This window comes from Rattus norvegicus, chromosome 15 (genome assembly GCF_021556685.1).
Source record: "Rattus norvegicus strain SHRSP/BbbUtx chromosome 15, alternate assembly SHRSP_T2T, whole genome shotgun sequence".
In the NCBI taxonomy this organism is placed as follows: Eukaryota; Metazoa; Chordata; class Mammalia; order Rodentia; family Muridae; genus Rattus; species Rattus norvegicus.
Genome location: NC_141548.1, coordinates 84055450 through 84073994, shown reverse-complemented (window position 1 = coordinate 84073994; position 18545 = coordinate 84055450). Strand labels below are relative to the sequence as shown.

Below are 18545 nucleotides of genomic sequence, written 5' to 3'. Positions count from 1 at the left end.
TTATGGGGTTGCGAGCTCCTTCAACTCTTTCAATACTTCCTCTAATTTCCCCCAAGGGGGTCCTATTCTCAGTTCAGTGGTTTACTACTAGCATTGACCTCTGTATTGGACATGATCTGGATGTGTCTCTCAGGAGAGATCTATATCCAGTCTCTTTCTGCATGCATTTTTTTAGCTTCAATTTATCTAGTTTTGGTGGTTGTATATATATGGGACACATGTGGGGCAGGTTCTGAATGGCCATTGAGTCGCTGCTCTAAACTTTGCTTCTATATCCCCTCCCATGGATATTTTTTTCCGCTTTGAAAGAAGGAGTGGGAGCATCCACATTTTGGTCATCCTTCTTCTTGAGCTTCCTGTGGTCTATGGATTGCATCTTGGGTAATTCGAGCTTTTTGGCTTTTTGGCACTTATCAATGAGTGCATACCAACTGTGTTTTTCTCTGATTGAGTAACCTCACTCAGGATGATATTTTCTAGTTCATTACATTTGCCTATGAATTTCATAAAGTCATAGTTTTTGATAGCTGAGTAGTTCTCCATTGTGTAGATGTACCACATTTTTTGAATTCATTCCTCTGTTGAAGGGCATCTGGGTTCTTTCCAGCTTCTGGCTATTATAAATAAGGATGCTATGAACATAGTGGAGCATGTGTCTTTGTTGTATGTTGGAACATCTTTTGGGTATATGCCCAGGAGAGGTATAGCTGGATCCTCAGGCAGTTCAATGTCCAATTTTCTGAGGAACCTCTAGACTGATTTCCAGAATGGTTGTACCAGTTTGCAATCCCACCAACAATGGAGGAGTGTTCCTCTTTCTCCACATCCTCGCCAGCATCTGCTGTCACCTGAGTTTTTTTTTTTTTTTTTTATCTTAGCTGTTCTGACTGTATGAGGTGAAATCTCAGGGTTGTTTTGATTTGCATTTCCCTGATGACTAAGGATGTTGAACATTTCTTTAGGTGTTTCTCAGACGTTCAATATTCCTCAGTTGAGAGAAATTCTTTGTTTAGCTCTTTACCCCATTTTTTAAAAATAGGATTATTTGATTCTCTGGAGTTCTTTGTATATATTAGATATTCGCTCTCTATCAGATGTAGGATTGGTAAAGACCTTCTCCCAATCTGTTGGTTGTCATTTTGTCCTACTGACAGTGTCCTTTGTCTTAAAGAAACTTTGCAATTTTATGAGGTACCATTTGCCGATTCTTGATCTTAGAGCATAAACCATTAGTGTTCTGTTCAGGAAATTTTCTCCTGTGCCTATAATATGTGTTCATGGCTCTTCCCCACTTTCTCTTCAATTAGTTTCAGTGTATACGGTTTTATGTGGTCTTCGATCTATTTGGACTTAAGCTTTGTACAAGGTGATAAGAAAGGGTCAATTTGCATTCTTCTACATGCTGACCTCCAGTTGAACCAGCACCATTTGTTGAAAATACTGTCTTTTCTCCCATTGGATAGTTTTAACTCCTTTGTCAAAGATCAAGTGACCATAGGTGTGTGGGTTCATTTCTGGGTCTTCAATTCTATTCCATTGATCTACCTACCTGTCTGTGTACCAATACCATGCAGTTTTTATCACAATTGCTCTGTAATAAATACGGCTTGAGGTCAGGGATGGTGATTCCCCCAGAAGTTCTTTTATTGTTGGGAATAGTTTTTCCTATACTGGGTTTTTCTTATTCCCAATGAATCTGCAAATTGCTCTTCCTAACTCTATGAAGAATTGAGTTGGAATTTTGATGGGGATTGCATTGAATATGTAGATTGCTTTTGGCAAAATAGCCATTTTTACAATATTGATCCTGCCAATCCGTGAGCATGGGAGATCTTTCCATCTTCTGAGATTTTCTTCGATTTCTTTCTTCAGAGACTTGAAGTTCTTGTCATACAGATCTTTCACTTGCTTGGTTAGAGTCACACCAAGGTATTTTATGTTATTTGTGACTATTGAGAAGGGTGTCATTTCCCTAAGTTCTTTCTCAGTCTGTTTATCCTTTGAGTAGAGGAAGGCTACTGATTTGTTTGAGTTAATTTTATATCCAGCCAATTGCTGAAGTTGTTTATCAGGCTTAGTAGTTCTCTGGTGGAACTTTTGGGGTCGCTTACCTATACTATCCTATCTTCTGCAAATAGTCACAGTTTGACTTCTTTTTTTCCAATTTGTATCCCTTTGACCTCTTTTTGTTGTCTAATTGCTCTGGCCAGGACTTCAAGTATAGTATTGAACAGGTAGGGAGAGAGTGGGCAGTCTTGTCTAGTCCCTGATATTCGTGGGATTTAATTTGATGGTGACTACTGGTTTGCTGTATTTTGTTTTTACTATGTTTAGGTATGGGCCTTGAATTCCTGATCTTTACCGGACTTCTATCATGAAGGGGTGTTGAATGGGACAATTTCTTGAAAATATAGGTTGCAGATGAGTTTCATAAAATCGGTAACTTTGTTCTATTCATTTCACTTCCTCTATATACAGTTCTGTAGATTTGTATAACCCATAGCACAAATCTTATTTTATATTTGCAAAGCACTCGCCTCATAGACAGTGATGATTTCTGAATGTTCATGACTGAATATTAAGATTTGGTGCTGTTTCAGGAGGACCTGTGTTCAGTGAATGAGACCAGGCTTGAATGTGCCGAGCAGCTTGTAGTAGATGATGCAGACTTCAAGGGAGAGCACAGAGAATCACGATGACACAGAGAAGCACGACTTAGGTGACAGCAAGATCAATCGCCCCACTGGATTCGAGTCAGAAAGCAGGGAGTGGATACAGTGCCTTTACCATAACTGGAAGGCACCAACTTATCTCTAAGTAACATCCAAGATGGCAGGCACATTCAGTGCCACAGTCTTCCTATAAAGCCCCGCCCACTTTAATGGCTTTGTGCATTTATAGTATGGTGGGGTCTTGTGTGGAGAAAAGTAACCAGGGTGGTGGCAGTGACTCATGAGGGCAGTGATAAGGTAGCACTGAATCTCTACAGCGTAAAAAATGGGACCCAATTGTGTTGCTCTAGAATAAATATACCCCTTCAGCTTCTGTATAGTCTTCATATACTGTACACCAGAGGCAGTGTTTCGACTTTCTAAAATATAATATTTTAAGTTAGAGCTGTTTTTATCTAATATGTATGGGTATTTGGCCTGCATGCTTGTTTATGTGCCACATGTGTGCCTGGCAAGAAGAGGGTCCAGAGTCCCTTGGGATTGGAGGTTACAGACTGTTTGGAACCACCATGTGCATGCTGGGAAACAAACCCAGGACTTCTGGAAGAACAGCCATTGTTATTACCTGCTGAGCTGCCTCTCCAGCTCCCTTTCCTGCTAAGTTTGTGTCAGTCACACAACTGCCCCACAGCTTCTTCAGATTTCTCATTGTTGGAGGGTGACATCTAGTTTCCTTAAGGACTGTTGTCTCCTTTATGCTGTAGCCTGACTGAGCTTAGCCTCAGGCTTCCCTATCCAATGAATCCCCCCTAAGGAATTAGCCTTGTGTGTGTGTGTGTGTGTGTGTGTGTGTGTGTGTGTGTGTGTGCGCGTGTACCACACCAGCTTTTTATGTTTTTCTTTGATTGTAGCATATATCACATTATTGTAAGACGTCCATTCACTTGTGTGCACCGTTTTATGACTTTTGATCATCAGTGCTTGGCACATCGCGGGTTAAAAATTGTTTCTCTAATGATTGTGTACTCCGTCCCCCCAGAGCCCTACATAATTATGATGCTTTTAAAGAATCCTTTAGTAAATGATACCCCTTTAAATCAAATGCTAATTGTAATTTTCAGGATATTTATTCCTAAATTGTTTCGATTATTTTATGTATAGTTAATTAGCTTTAATACTGGCCCCATTTATCCTTGCAACGAATAAAACTGACCATTTCCCCTGTAGCAAATTACTGTAAACTTAGAGCAGCAGAAGTCTATTATTACCTGACGGCGTTGGAGGTCAGACACCTGAAATAGGTCTTAACGGTGCCAGGGGCAATGTGCTGGCAGGACTGCCTTCCTTCTGGATGCTTCCAGGGAGAATCTGTTCCTTGCTTTTTGTAGCTCCTGGAGGTTACATGTACTCCTTGGCTTGTGGCCACCATCCAGAAACTGCATTACGTTGACATCTGTTTCCGGGGTCATATCTCCTTCCCTGAGTCTCTTGCTTCCCCAGATTGCACTGGGTTTGCTGAAAGAAGCCAGGATAGTCCCCCACTTCATGACCCTTCGTTTAATCACACCCTCAAAGTCCTTTTGCCATGAGATTTATCAGTAATTAGGACACAAAGCTGAGTGTGGTCTCTCGCTGCTAGCCTCACACTTGGGAAGTGGAGGCAGGCGCCCAGGAGTTCAGGATCATTTTTTAGCGGCACAGCAATTTAATGCCAACCTGGGCTACATGGAATCCCGTCTCAAGAAAACCAAAGCAAATCAACACAAACCAAGACTGAATTTACAACCTTAGAACATGGACCTCTTTGTGTTGGCATTAATTCATCGGCCACTCTAGGGATTAAATTAAAACTTCCTTGTTTCCGAAACTGAATGTTCAAACAACTTAGTCCCTGAAAAAAAACAAACCAAGGCGAGCAAGCGAGCAAGCAAACGAAAAAGCCAACCAACCAAACAAGATCCCAAAACCCCACTACAAAGACTGCAGGATGCTCTCTCTGTAAAGTAAGCGTGAGTGAAGTGTTCATTTACATAGTCACTGACAGCATACTGGAGAAACTCCACAATATTGTATAATGAAGATGTACACTTTACACTGGAGAAAGAATGTGAGCATGAGAGATTGAGCATGCTGGGGGCCAGGCAAATGGTTCCACCTGTAAAGCAACCGCTGCAAAATCGTGAGCAGCAGCTGAGTCCTCATGCCCAGGACCCATGTAAAGGCTGGGAGTAATTGCGCATGTCTGTAATCCTCGTGCTGTGGGGAAGGTGGAGTCAAATGAATCCCTGGCGCTTACTGGTCAGGCAGTCCAGCCAATCAGTGAACTTTGGATTCAGGGACAGCCTGTGTCTCAAAAAATAAAGCAGAGAGTGGTAATGAAGATGACAGTGTCAATCTCTGGACTCTGCACGTGCACATTTGCACACCACCTGTATAATGAAAATGATTAAATGTTGTTTATTGAGTTATAAGTGACATTCAAATCTGTGTCAAAGCATTGAGTTTAAATTGTAAAATATAGAAGCTATGGGTTTCGCTGTATTTTGGGTCTTTTTTTTTTTTTTTTTTTTTTTTTTTGGAGCTGGGGACCGAACCCAGGGCCTTGCGCTTCCTAGGTAAGCGCTCTACCACTGAGCTAAATCCCCAGCCCCGTATTTTGGGTCTTAAATGAATAAAATAACCAGCATAAGTTCTATAAGAATGAAAATGTACGTTTAGTAATAGCAAGTCTTACTTAAGATCTTTTCAGTAGAGGACTTGGAAGAACCTCTTGGTTGATAGTTTCTCCAGGGCAGACATGCTCGCAGACATAAATGCCACAACCACAGAGAGCTCATTTTCAACTTTAGAAATAAGCTCGATGCTCTCAAGATACATGGTCCACATCACAGAAAACCACAACTGAACACAGCACAGAGATCAAAGGATCCTGGGGAGCCCCACAGCAATGGATACATCTTCATCAGACCTCCAGCACCTAGGACTGCGGGACATCAATGAGGACAGGGTTTGAAATGACTGCAAATACCAGGGTACCAAGGAGTCTGCTGTGCAAATGTGTTTCCTAGAAACGGCTTCCAAAACCAGGACTCAGAGAATGACACTATCAATAGACATGCCAATGTAGATGGGAAAAAGAAATCTCATGAAGTCTTCCTTCTAGACAGAGAACTGTAAGCTTCTAATGATGGCTGAGAGAGGGATAATTAGCCTCATTCAGGAAAGAACCCCCTAATTAATTACCCAATACACATGGTCATTCCTGAGATACATATACCATATACACACAAAGAATGAAAACAGACACAGCTGATTGTATTTGTATATTTGCGTGCGTGCGTGCGTGCATGTGTGCGTGCGTGCGTATGTGTGTGTGTCATACTCAAAGAAAAAGGTTATCAGTTTGAGGGAGAGAGGAGGGGCACTATGGGAGGAATTGGAGGGAATAAAGGGAAGATGAGAAGTGATGTAGTTATATTTTAATTAAAAGAGGCAAAATAAAAATAATACAAAAAGATAGATGGTCAACAGAAAAACTGTATAAAAACATTCAATACTCCCCCACCCCCCAAAAAAAGAACAAAAAAAATTCAATACTTAAAATATGCATCTTTCCATTTAACTCCTCCTGAGCTGTAAACGCTGCTGTCTTGCGTCATATGTATTTTTACTGCACAGGTACAAAACTGTGGGAAACTAGGTTTTCTAAAATAGGAGTCTTGGGGCCATGGATTACTCACCTTTTTTTTTTTTTTTCTGCACTGGATGGAGCTGACTTTAAATTGCAACACAGGCGAAGTGAAGAGACACCCTGCTTTTATGGATGAAAAGCTGTGATGTCTTAAATGGTTTAGGGTAAGGTTTGTAGCCTGGATTTGCAAATGCATGCTCTTTCTTCCCCTTTAGCACTCTGTACCATTACAGGAGACAGACACAGGGCTGTAAGCTCTGCTTCCTGAGATGATGTATGCTCTGGGGACCCTGATGGCGTTTGCTCCTTTTTGAGCATCTCTGACAGAGTTCTTTTTGGCTCTCCAGCCTTAGGTGTTTACAGCAACCTCTAGGCTTTGGTCAAGATAGGTATCTCAGGAGCGGTGAGCTTCTAGAGTACAGCAATAGAATGTTCTAGTGGCACTTGTGCACTTGCCCACACGAGTCGTTTGGAATTGTTAAAAACCTCATGGTTGGGGTTGGGGATTTAGCTCAGTGGTAGAGCGCTTGCCTAGGAAGCGCAAGGCCCTGGGTTCGGTCCCCAGCTCCGAAAAAAAAGAACCAAAAAAAAAAAAAAAAAAAAAAAAAACCTCATGGTTATTTTCGTAGGGATGCTCAGCTCCTCTGCTTTTCATCAATTACAACGTTCTAGGGATTTCTAGAAAAACCCAGTTAATGGAACGTTCATTAGAAGAGAACCATGTTTTCAGGAAGAAAGGGTGCGTTGACAAAAGAGTTTGTTGAAAGACTGATTTACCATAACGTAATTCTTAGTATAGCCAAGTGAGAAAAAGGTTGCGCCATGTTTGAAAATGAGAGGACCGTGGAGAAATCAGTCTTGGGCTGTGTAAGTTTATTAGTCTACTGATTTAGGAACATTCCCCACACAGTGGAGAAATCTATGTCTTGGGCTGTGCTATTAGTTAGCGATCTAGTCTGTGCTGTGTTGTTCATCCACTGATCTAAGAACGTTCTCCTACACTGTAGTGACTTTGGAAATGTTTTCTTTAAAAGTTGTTAGAGTGGATTTAAAAAACCTGGGTTTTTAATCATGCTGAGCATAACCCAGCTTCCTAGGCACCCTTCTTCCAGTGGCCAAAGATGGGGTACCTTCCAGTAGCTGACGGGATGGGGGCGACTTCCCACTGAGAGGCTGGGCTCCTTAGCAGCTTGCTGAGTTTTCACAGAGGAATTAGCTGTCCCTGAGGAGTTAGCTGGTGCTTGGCAGCTGCTGCTGATGCCAGAGTTTTGACATCAACTACTTTTTTAGGGTACGGATTTAAAGGAACTTGTGGGCTGCTGCTTTCATGAGAAGCTAGAAATAGCCTCACCTTAAAAAAATATTTATGAGACTGTGGCTGTCAAGGAATATACTACATGGGAAAGGTTTCCTGTACGTCAGGCCCTGCGTATACTGTGCACAGCTATGCTTTGTTTGAAAAATCCGTTCAGACTTAGAAGAACATTCGAAGAACAGGATAGAGCACTCTATTTTTTTTTTTTTAACACTTGCTTGGATCAAACTTCATGTTTGTTAACATTTTCACCAAATTTAACATATAAATCCCGGACTTTTGATTATCTCTTTTATTTTTGAGTAGTTATTTTAAGGTGCCTCTACATTTTTTTTTAAACTAATCATTCCATTCGTTTACATCTCAAATGATATCCCACTTCCCGATTACCGATTACCCCTCCACAAACCACCCATCCCACATCCACTCTCTCCTCCCTTCCCTTTGCTCTATGAGGGTGCTCCCCCACCTCCCCACCTTCTCCCACCCCACCACTTCAGCATCTCCCTACACTGGGGTATCAAGCCTTCACAGGACCCAAGGGCCTCTCCTCCTATTGATGTCAGACAAGGCTATCCCCTGCTATAGGTATCTGGAGCTATGGATTTCTCCCTGTACACTCCTTGGTTGGTGGTCTAGTCCCTGGGAGCACTGGGTGGTCCGACCAATCATTGTTCTTCTTATAGGATCGCCATCCCCTTCTGCTCCTCTAATCCTTCGCCAGCTCCCCTATCAGGGCCTGTTCCTTGGGAGATTAGGCCAGCAACTGCCGGAAACATTTGGGTTTTAGTTTGACTCTTCCTGTTTCATTGGCGAAATCCCTGAGGATACCTCTGGTTGTCTTTGCCTACTTTCTGTGATGTAACCGGCCTTTGGATCTGGTCGGCTGCTCGTCCTTCGGCCTCCCTGTAGTCTCCTCATTGATTCCGATGTCCCTTGACCCCAGCCAAGGCTCAAGGCTCAGTTGGATATGGCAGTAATGCCAGCTGAATACAGAGCTGGCCTGACAATGTCATGTGCTTGTGCACGTGTGTAGTGGGTAAGTCGTTAAGGGCCCATGAGGTGGCTCAGTGGGCCAAGGTGCTTCCTGCCCAATGATGTGAATCTGACGACCTGAGTTCCGTTCCCGGAACCCACTTCAGTGTAGGAGAGAGCCCACTCCACAAGGTTGCCCTCTGTCCTCTGTGTGTGTTCCTGACACCGGACTCCTCACACATAATACATACAATAAACTATAAAGAAAAATAAGATAGAACATCTCATGGCTCAAACTGGTTAAATCAGGATACTTTAATCCCACCCCTTTTTCATGATTTTGGGAGTAGAACTTACATGCACCGATTTTAACTTTACCACTGACCCAAAACCTCTAGATTTTTTTCCTCTGCTGTTTCCTCTCTTTTCCTCACTTCCCTTCCTCGACTCCCCTCCCCATTGAACCCAGGGCTTCACAATACGAAGCAAGTTCTCTGCCACCATGGTATATCCCCAGTCCCGGCCTCATGGGTTTGAGTGTAGTAACAGAATCAACATGACATAACAATAAAGATTATTTGCCTTAGTACTTTAGTATCTAGTATTCAAGTTTGCATAGACAAAATCACAAAAAGTTGGCTATTATTACTGATGTCTTCCTTTGACATCAGTAATTGATTGCTGAGTGAACCACACTCCTCTGTTCAAAAGCACTTTAATTCCATGTCCGATTTCAAACTGCTTTTCTGTTGTGTTGTTGTGGATGACTAAGCTGACCTTCTTCCTTCTCTTCTTTCCCTTAATATAATTTATATATCTCTATATGATATGATATATAATTATATTCCCTGGGCATAATTGAGAGCCACGAACACAACTGTTTCTAGGTCTGTGAAATTCTTGCAACTCTTTTTGTCCTAGAGATTTGAAGACAAGTAAATTACAGTCCTTGTGTTGAGTGTTCATTATTATGACATTAAAGAATCCTACGTGTGGCTCAGTAGGTGGCAGTGCTGGCCCCACAGGTCTGAAGACTTGATTTTGATGTGTAGAACCCATTTTGGAAGGAGCGAGACAACCGTTGAAAGTTGTCCTCGAGCATCCACATGCGTAGTATGTCCTGTGCACACCTGCACTGACACATATGCATGTAACACATGATAGGCATAACTAAAAGAAAAGTCGAAAGTCCTCTATTTATGGAACACTTTCAACTATATGAAGCTTACAAGTTAAGACGTGGTCTAATTGAGGTTTACGGGAAGTGTAATGGAGGAATGAGTTATGCTAGGCAGGGGTTTTCTCTCCTGGCGATTTATCCAGGCTCTCCCATGTGCATTGCTCACACTCGTTTGCCTTAATTTCTATAACAGAGGAGAGGGGCTTATATTCTTACTCCTTAACTCTTTCTCTGTATGATGTGTATATTCTGTATGTCTCAATGCTTAGAGAGTAAGGGAATGAGAGCAGACCTTGTGAGGAATCCACTGTCCATTTTTGAAGAGTCATTTTCTGACAGAAGGAACTTAACAGAGCAAAGGTTGACTTTAGTTTATGGTTTCCATTGGGTCACAGACCATCACGATAGGCTGTGTGTGTGTGTGTGTGTGTGTGTGTGTGTGTGTGTGTGTGCACATGCACATGTGTGCGTTTTTTTTCAAATGATAGCAGGCAGGAAGGAGAGGTCACAGGCTGGATCCTGGGGTATGCGTAACTTTCAAAAGCTGGATCCCAGTAGCTTCCTTCTGTCCTACTTCATAAAGAATTCACAACCTCAAAATAGTGCCAGAACTGTGTAGGGCCATTTCATATTCCAACCGTAACAGCTCTTTCAAAAGTGCTCCTGCCACATGTCCTCCGAGGATGCCATGTGGTAAGGCTGGCTGGTTCAGAGAGCTGTTAGGCTAAGCGGACAGGGATAGATTCCCGTGTGCTCTAGTGTGTAGAAGACTGGGTTGTGCAGCTGATGCTGGGGCTGCGTCTACAAGTGAGCAGAACTATGATGGGGTCACATGACCTGTGTGTAGACGTGAAAAGTGTGTGGTGAATAGTGTGCGATCGTCAGTGGGAGTTGAGGCAAGGTGTGTAGGGGGAGGAGGTGCTGTCCTGTTCCCAGTTCTCTGTCCTGCTCCTTCCGAGAGCCAGGAACGGTCCTAAGATGGGCGAGGTTTCTAGTGCCATGGCTGGTTAAGTGATACTCTGTTTACTTTCTACAAACTGAAGATGGTGTTATCATGTAGGGCATCCCTGACATTACAGGAAGACCTGATGCTCACTCGGAAGCATCAATGTTATTTTCTGATTATTCATTTGACGATGACTTGCATTGCCCTGCTTCTCTAGCAAAGTGTTACCTTTCTGTTTGTGCCAGCAGGTGCCGTCTCCTCGGTCCTCGAGAAGTCTCACCCTCCTTCCATCCACGCATGGCATCGCTTTCTCCGGGTGGCTTTTGACATTGCTGCAGTGTTGCTGACCTTACCGTTTTAGCTGATTGGGAGTACGCTGTGCTGCAGGGCACTACTGCGTGAGAACGTGTAGTTTTGTATAACTTCTCCGGTGTCCCCCACCAGGTCTCTGGGAATGTACGTGTTCATCCAGGCACCTGGTTTTTACTTCTTAGCCTCAGTACCTGCTGTGGGGATAGGACAGATCTGACAGACCTGCATCTTAAATGCTTTTTACCAGAGTCAACCCTCTGATCACAGAACTGGGAAGGTGCTGGTTCCACCTATTTATAAAGCCAACTCTACACTGGTTCTTCCTGATCATGAGGAACACGGATACTCTATTTCTTTACTCTAGTTTCGCTGGCTACCTGTTACTTCCCACTGGAACATGGACTCAGTGAGGAACCTTCCTCTTCTTTCCCATTTTCACTCATTCTTCTAGACTCAGTTTCAGCAAAAATCCCTTCTTGCCCCTTAGACCATACTGAGCTTTCTTTCTCTGTTCTATCATTGGATACTTTGTTTTTTAGTCTGTAACATATTGACAGCCTTAAGGTTCGTGCATAAGCGGTGTCTCTCGCTACATTGTACTTCTTGATTATAAATGCTGTAACTCCATAGGATTAGCACAGCTCAGGTGCAGGACAGCCAGCGGTTGCTGCCTACACGGGAATGACAAAGCGAAGGTTAACTTTATGGCATGCCAATGTCTCCTTAGCAAAGCTCTTGGCTTAGCAGGGCAATGCCTCAGATGCCACTTTTGTCATTCTATTCTTGTCTAAGTGTCATCTTTAAATGAATAAAGATTGTTTAGAAAATATAGACCGCAAAAGTATCGCGCAGAGCGATTCTTATAATCCTTCCACCCCATGTATCTTTGAAGAAATTTATGAGATGTGCATTTTCTCAAAATTGTCAAGAGTGAAGATCACAAGGGGTGAAAAAGCCAGAAAACGTTGCTCCTATTCGTTCCCACAGATCAAGTAGCAGACTGCACAGGCTCTCGTTTTTAGGGACTCTCCAACATCTGACTCTTTAAGAAGGAGCTTACTAAGTTGTCAAAAACTTTCTTATCATCCCGTTTAGTGTCTCTGGGACACCTCCGGAAATAGCCGGCTTAAGCTCGCCCCGTAGTTCATTTGCTGGGAATCCCTCAGGAACTGAGTTTGCATCAAGCTCCTTAGCAGTGAGGACCTTCTCAGTTCTGGGTGGATGCGTCTGGGAAGTGAACAGGTGCACTAGGGACGGAATTTACCTCACTCAGAGGGAGGGTCAGGCAGGGAGACAGCGCAGAGCCCTAGTTACCTACAAAAAAGCCTCCAGGGAGCAACTGTCCATACCTATACAAATGAGTAGGAAGTACAAGACTGGACGATTCTAACCAGAAATAGCCATCTGCACATATAATAGCCATTTGGTTCGTGCGACGTCCCAATCTGTCCCTCAATGAGCCTGAAGCGCTAAGCTGGTGGAAATCAACGGCACGGGAGAAGCCCAGAGGTGCCCCTTCCTGTGATGCCAGCATTCCATTCTGCCCTATAAACGGCTCAAGTGACCCCATGGTCATCTTTGGGAAGAAGGGACATCAAAAAAAAAAAGGCATCGTTCGGAGTGTATACTTGGAAGAGTGTGAGGGAGTGTCTTGGACTGTTTGAATGGCTTATTTAATTTAGAATTCAGAGAAAGGCCTTTTGTTTAATTCTTCAGGGAAATGGAACAACACTAACTTTTCTTTTTCCTTCAGAGTAGAAACTTGTCAGCATCTAAAGGTCTGTGTTTGTTTCATGGCAACAAAGTGTCACTTCTTGTTTACCGAGTGAAACCACTAATTTCTCAGTACAGAGTGAGTCTCTGGGGAGACACAGCTGTAGCTTATGTGCAGCTGTGGGGAGTCAGCTGACAAACTTATGTTAAATTTTCCTTTTTCTCTTTCTTCATGTTCATCTTTGCAATGAGCTTCAGGCCTTGATTGTCCTGTCTGATGTCCTTGTCGGGAAGTTTAGGGTGAAGTACTTCTCTCTATCCTTGCCTACAGGTGGACCCATGGAGTTTGGGCTGTTTTGGGGTTTCATTATCATGGCGATTGTGAAATTCGTTGGAAGTTCTGTGTATTCAAGTCCTTCAGGAGTCTTCTGCACTCCAGTGGTTTTACAGTTTTCTGTTTGTTTTACGTTTATCTCCACAGTGTCTTAAGGGTTTCTTGGGAGAAGAGCTTACGAGCTTTCTCGATTTTTAATCGATTTTCCTATAGTTTTTCTTTATTAATTTTTCCCAATCTTCTTCAATGTGTTTTGTCTTTCTTCTCCATTCCAACCTCTGCTTGGGATTCAAAAGCATTGGTTCTACATAAATTAAAACAAAAACAAAAACAAAAACAAAAAAACCAACCAACCAACCGAACATCCAACCAATCTTTTGGCATTGTTTAAATGATGTCTTTTGCTTTGTTTGGTTAAACAGCCTGCATGGCCTTGCTTAGTGGCAGTTTTCACAGGTTTTCTTCTGGTAGAAGAACCGTGACATTCCTACCCAGCAGGGATGTTTGTTGTGCAGGTGGCTAACACCTTATTGTTCAGGCTCTGAAGCCTTGGTGTAGCCTACAGATGAGAAGTTTTGTGTCAACCAGAACCACCATTTTGTACCCACACTCCAGAAGCTCTTTTCTGTGGTAGGACTTTGAGCATATTAGGTGACCCTTGGGGCAAACACTTTGTGATTACAAAATTAGAATGATTTTCAATGATGGGATGAAGAAGTAGAGGTTGGCTTTGCCTTCACCGGTACTTTTCTTATGGTTTAATTAAAAGTAGATTGTTCTTCCATACAATACATACCAACCACAGTCCTTTCTCCTTCCCTCCACTCCTCCTAGCTTCCCACCTTCTTTCCTATTCTTCCTCCATTTCCTCTTCAGAAAAGAGCGGACCCCCCAAGAGATAGTAACCAAACAGCACAAAACAAGATACAATAAGACTCATGCTCTCATATCAAGGCTTGACAAAGCAACCCAATAGGAGGAAAAGAGTCTCGAGAGCAAGCAAAAGAGTCAGATATACACCTGCTCATGCTATTAGGAGTTTCATAAGAACTTGGAGCTAACAGTCATGACATAGACGTACAGGACCTGGTGCAGACCTATGTTTTCTGTTTCAGCCTCTGTGAGCCCATGTGAGCCCTGCCTACTGGATTCAAAGGGCTTTGTTTTCCTAGTGTCTTCCGTCCCTTCTGATTCCTACAGCCTTTCCTCCCCCTTTTCCCTGGTGTTCCCAGTCTCTGAGGGGAGAAGACCCAAGGGAGACCTTCGATTTTAGCCCGCTAATTTTCATACTAACTTATTTGTAGAGTTGGATAAGACTTTTATGAGCAAGTTAGTGTTCCTTGCTATGTTACCTTACAGGGGAAATCATTAAGCATATTCGTGTCATGTCTGTGAATTATTAATGATAGCAAAAGGTTAATGTTATTTTTGATTATCATACTTGCAGGGAGCTATTCCAGATTCCCTTGGTTCTGCTTTGCTTTTGCTGCAGTTTCCTTTATGTATGGGTGTGGGAAAGCAGTTCAACATTTACTGGGTCTTTGTTAAAATCGGTGTACTTCTATTTGACAGATTGTATCATTACTAATTGAGGGAAGAAAGTCTAAGTTGTGGTTGACACTTTTGGATTGGGTTTCTTTTTTTATCAATTATTTTATTTATTTACATTTGAAATGTTATTCTGGTTATTCTGAAACATTTACATTGAAATGTTTCCTGGTCCCCCCTCCACAAACCCCACTCCCCTCCCCTTCTCCTCTAAGAGGGTGCTCCTCCACCCACTCACTCCCGTCTCACCCCTCTAACATCCCCCTTTTCTGGCCCATCAAGCTACCCCAGGATCAAGTACTATGACAGTGGCATAGCATGAAGTATTTTAGAAACTCGATCTGTTTCCCTGATGTCTAAGGGTGTTGAACATTTCTTTTTTTTTTTTTTTTTCTCGGAGCTGGGGACCGAACCCAGGGCCTTGCGCTTCCTAGGCAAGCGCTCTACCGCTGAGCTAAATCCCCAACCCCGTGTTGAACATTTCTTTAAGTGCTTCTCAGACAACCCAGATTCCTCAGTGGAAAATTCTCTGTGTAGCTCTATAGCCCATTTTTAAATTGGGTTATTTGGCTTTCTGGAGTCTAACTTCTTGAGTGGGTGCCATGCTCTACCCTCTCTGACTTATTTCCTCAAGTCAGGTTCTTTCCCTGAACCTGGAGTGAGGCTGTCAGCTAATAAGCTGACCTTAGCAGTCCTCTAGGGCTGTGGGGCTCCTGGTATCACTTGACCATGCCTGGCCTTTTTAATTCTTTTCTCATGGGATACATTAAGACTACAGTTTCCTCTCCCTCCACTCCTTCCAGTCCCTCCCATCTCCCTCAGATTCACTTCTCCTCCATTTATCTTCAGAATAGAGTAGGCCTCCCAGGGATATCCACCGAACGTGGCGTAATAATTGCAGTGAGGCTCGGCACAAACCCTCATACCAAAGCTGCCTGAGAACCCAGTAGGAGGAAAAGGGTCCCAAGAGCAGGCAAAAGAGTCAGAGACACCCGTACCTACATGTTAGGAGTCCCGCAGGAACATCTAAATATACAAACATAACTGGTATGCAGAGGACCTCGATCAGAGCATGCAGGCTCAGTGGTTGTTGTTTCAGTCTCTGTGAGACCCTAAGAGCCCTGCTTAGTTGATTCTGCGGGCTGTGTTCTCCTGTGTCCTTGACCCCCTCTGGTTCTCACAATCCTTTCTCTCCCTCTTCTGTGGGGTTCTCTGAGCTCCCCCTAATGTTTGGCCATGGGTCTCTGCATCTGTGTCCATCAGTTGCTGGTTGAAGCTCTCTGATGACAGTTAGCCTAGGCACTGATCTATGAGTACAGCAGAATACCATTAGGAATAATTTTGTAGACTTCTTTTTTTGTCTAGTCACTTTTGGTTCAATCTTAAGTCTCTGGGCTATGCAGCCTCTGGTTCCTGGCCATCCATATGTCTGACGTTTTAGTTACGTTCACACTTATTCTTTATTAAATTAAAAAAAAATAGCATTCAGAGTAACAGGGTTTCATTATGGTATCTTCTTACACAGTTTTTCTTTTCTTTAAAAAAATTAAAACTACTTTTATAATGATACTTATTCATTTATTTATTAATTTAAAATTTGAGCTTATTCGATTGCTAGCTCCCGTTTTGGTTTGGTAATCTTTTCAGGTCATCATTTTCGGTGATCAAATAGTCTCCCCTCAGGATATGCCAACAAGTTTAATATTTTAGGCTGCTCAGAATACTTAGACAGCTATACGTGCATGGTGATAATCTCCATGTGAGGTCGGGCTCCGCAGTGGCAGTTTGCACAAGTAACGTTCTTTGTATGTAAACATGTAACACATGTTCGTATGTGTGCACAAGTTCATATGTGTGCACATGTTCATACGTGTGCAGATGCAGCTGTGCACACTTGCACGTGGTGGCCAGAGATCAGCCTCCCTTGTCATTTCTCAGGAGCTGTCCATCTTATTTTATTTATTTATTTATTTTGTCTCTCGCTGCGGGGAACTTTTCAAATAGGCAAGGCTACCTGGCTGGCAAGGCCCAGGGTCGCTGTCCTTGGCTCATCAGTGCTGGGGTAATAACAGCACCCATCGCAGCAGCTTTTAAAGCCTGCATTCTGGGGATCAAACGGACAGGACGTTTGTGAGGCAATCTCTTTGCCTGCTGGGCCATCTCTCCAGCCCTGAAGGTTCATGGATTTAGGGAGGGGCACCATGTGTCATCACTGCCTAAAGACCGGCCCATGACGGGTGAGGATAGAGAAGACAAGAAATGTGTGACAAGGACATCACAGTCTCCCGTATACTTCGGCTCTGTGTTTGTTTAGGGCGAGCCTCTGGTCAAAAAGGCAAAAGCTTTCCCAGTATTGCCTCAGATGATGAATGAGTCCATTTAAAAACGAACGAGATGAGCCAACACAGAGAACTATGCTGCCAGGGTCCATTTGGAAGGAGGTTGTTTATCATTTCCCTATTATATTTTCATTTCACGTGTATTCCGTTTCCTGGCTTTATGCATAGTGTAAACTGAGGAATATTGGTTCTATTCATAAGAGCTAAAGGAAGTCTGTGATATTAAGTCAAGACTTGTTATTTTAGAAAACCAGGAGAGATTCGCCTTATTGCTGGCTTGATGGACATACTCTGTATGTAGATTTTTTTTTAAGGTAGAATAAGCAACACATTGGGAGGGTGTATTAAAACAGTTCCCAGGAAAGCCTTCAATTCGTTTTCCTTAAAAAAAAAATCTTATTTGGCATTTCATACGAGACAAACAGAACCATGCAAAAACCGGTAAATGTTTCAGTTCGTCTCAGGAGCAAAAGCGTTTGTACTGTGGAGTTTGAGAGAATTCTCCCTGCGTTGTATCCCTCTACTCTCCCAGATGGGAGATGTATCCCTGTCCTCCTCCCACCCCATAATGAATTGCAAAGCACAGACGAACTCTGTTACCCAGTGGTACAATCATCTCCCCTCAAGTTCTGGTTCCCAGAAAGCACCTATGTCTCCTGCCTACATTTCTATCTTTTTTTTTTTTTTAAGATTTATTTATTATATATAAGTACACTATCGCTGTCTTCAGATACACCAGAAGAGGGCATCAGATTTCATTACCATGTGGTTGCTGGGATTTGAACTCAGGACCTCTGGAGGAGCAGTCGGTGCTCTTAACCACTGAGCCATCTCTCCAGTCCCCTATTTCTATCGTTCTTACTCTTCAACAGCAGGTTCGATATTTCAATCTTTATTCCTGCAAGAAACATGGTTCCCAAGGACATCAGAAATCAAGGAAGATTTCACAGCACAAATTAATGAAAAAGTGAGCAGTTTCCTTTTGTTCTTCTAGGCCAGGCAGTAGGCTGTTTACTGGAACAATGATTTCTGCACTGTAAGTGCAGAGGGAGGCAAGGGGAGGGTCCAGCCCTTCCAGGGCTCGTGTCTGGAGGTAGAGACTCACACTCGTGATGAACTTGAAAGTGAGTGCAGGAGAAACGGAATGTCCAGTGACATCCATGTGTAAGGGAAGCCTCTGGCTTCAAGATGGTGCCTCAGTGGTGTGGCTGTAACTCCAGCCTGTGCTCTGAAAGTTCAGCCTGGATATTATTCTTAACATTCACGGGCCTGAAAAGAAGTGTCTGGTGTCTAGTCACTCATTTCCTTTTTGTTCGAAGAGTTTTGGTCTGGGGATATCTTTCCATCTCCTTTAGTTAGATCTCTAGCCTTTTGCGATGGATGGGATTCGCTCCTACAGGTTGATCCCAGACGGCTGTGGGCAGGTTGGTGAGTTAGGAATGAGTAGTTCTTAGGTTCTGTATTGTTGCCAGGAAATACATTGAAATGTGAGGTGGATAAGATCAAGCATTACTCGATTC

The 18545-nt window shown here is 43.1% G+C and overlaps 1 protein-coding gene and 1 long non-coding RNA gene across 3 annotated transcripts in view; both read left to right on the top strand.

Annotated features, from left to right (window-relative positions):
* The window catches only part of Tbc1d4 (TBC1 domain family, member 4), a 183766-nt gene that overhangs the window by 35306 nt on the left and 129915 nt on the right, over positions 1–18545 (top strand).
* LOC148001104 (uncharacterized) lies at positions 854–6428 on the top strand. The gene is made up of 2 exons (XR_015638438.1): positions 854–5210; positions 5320–6428. It is a non-coding gene; the product is annotated as an uncharacterized LOC148001104 (long non-coding RNA).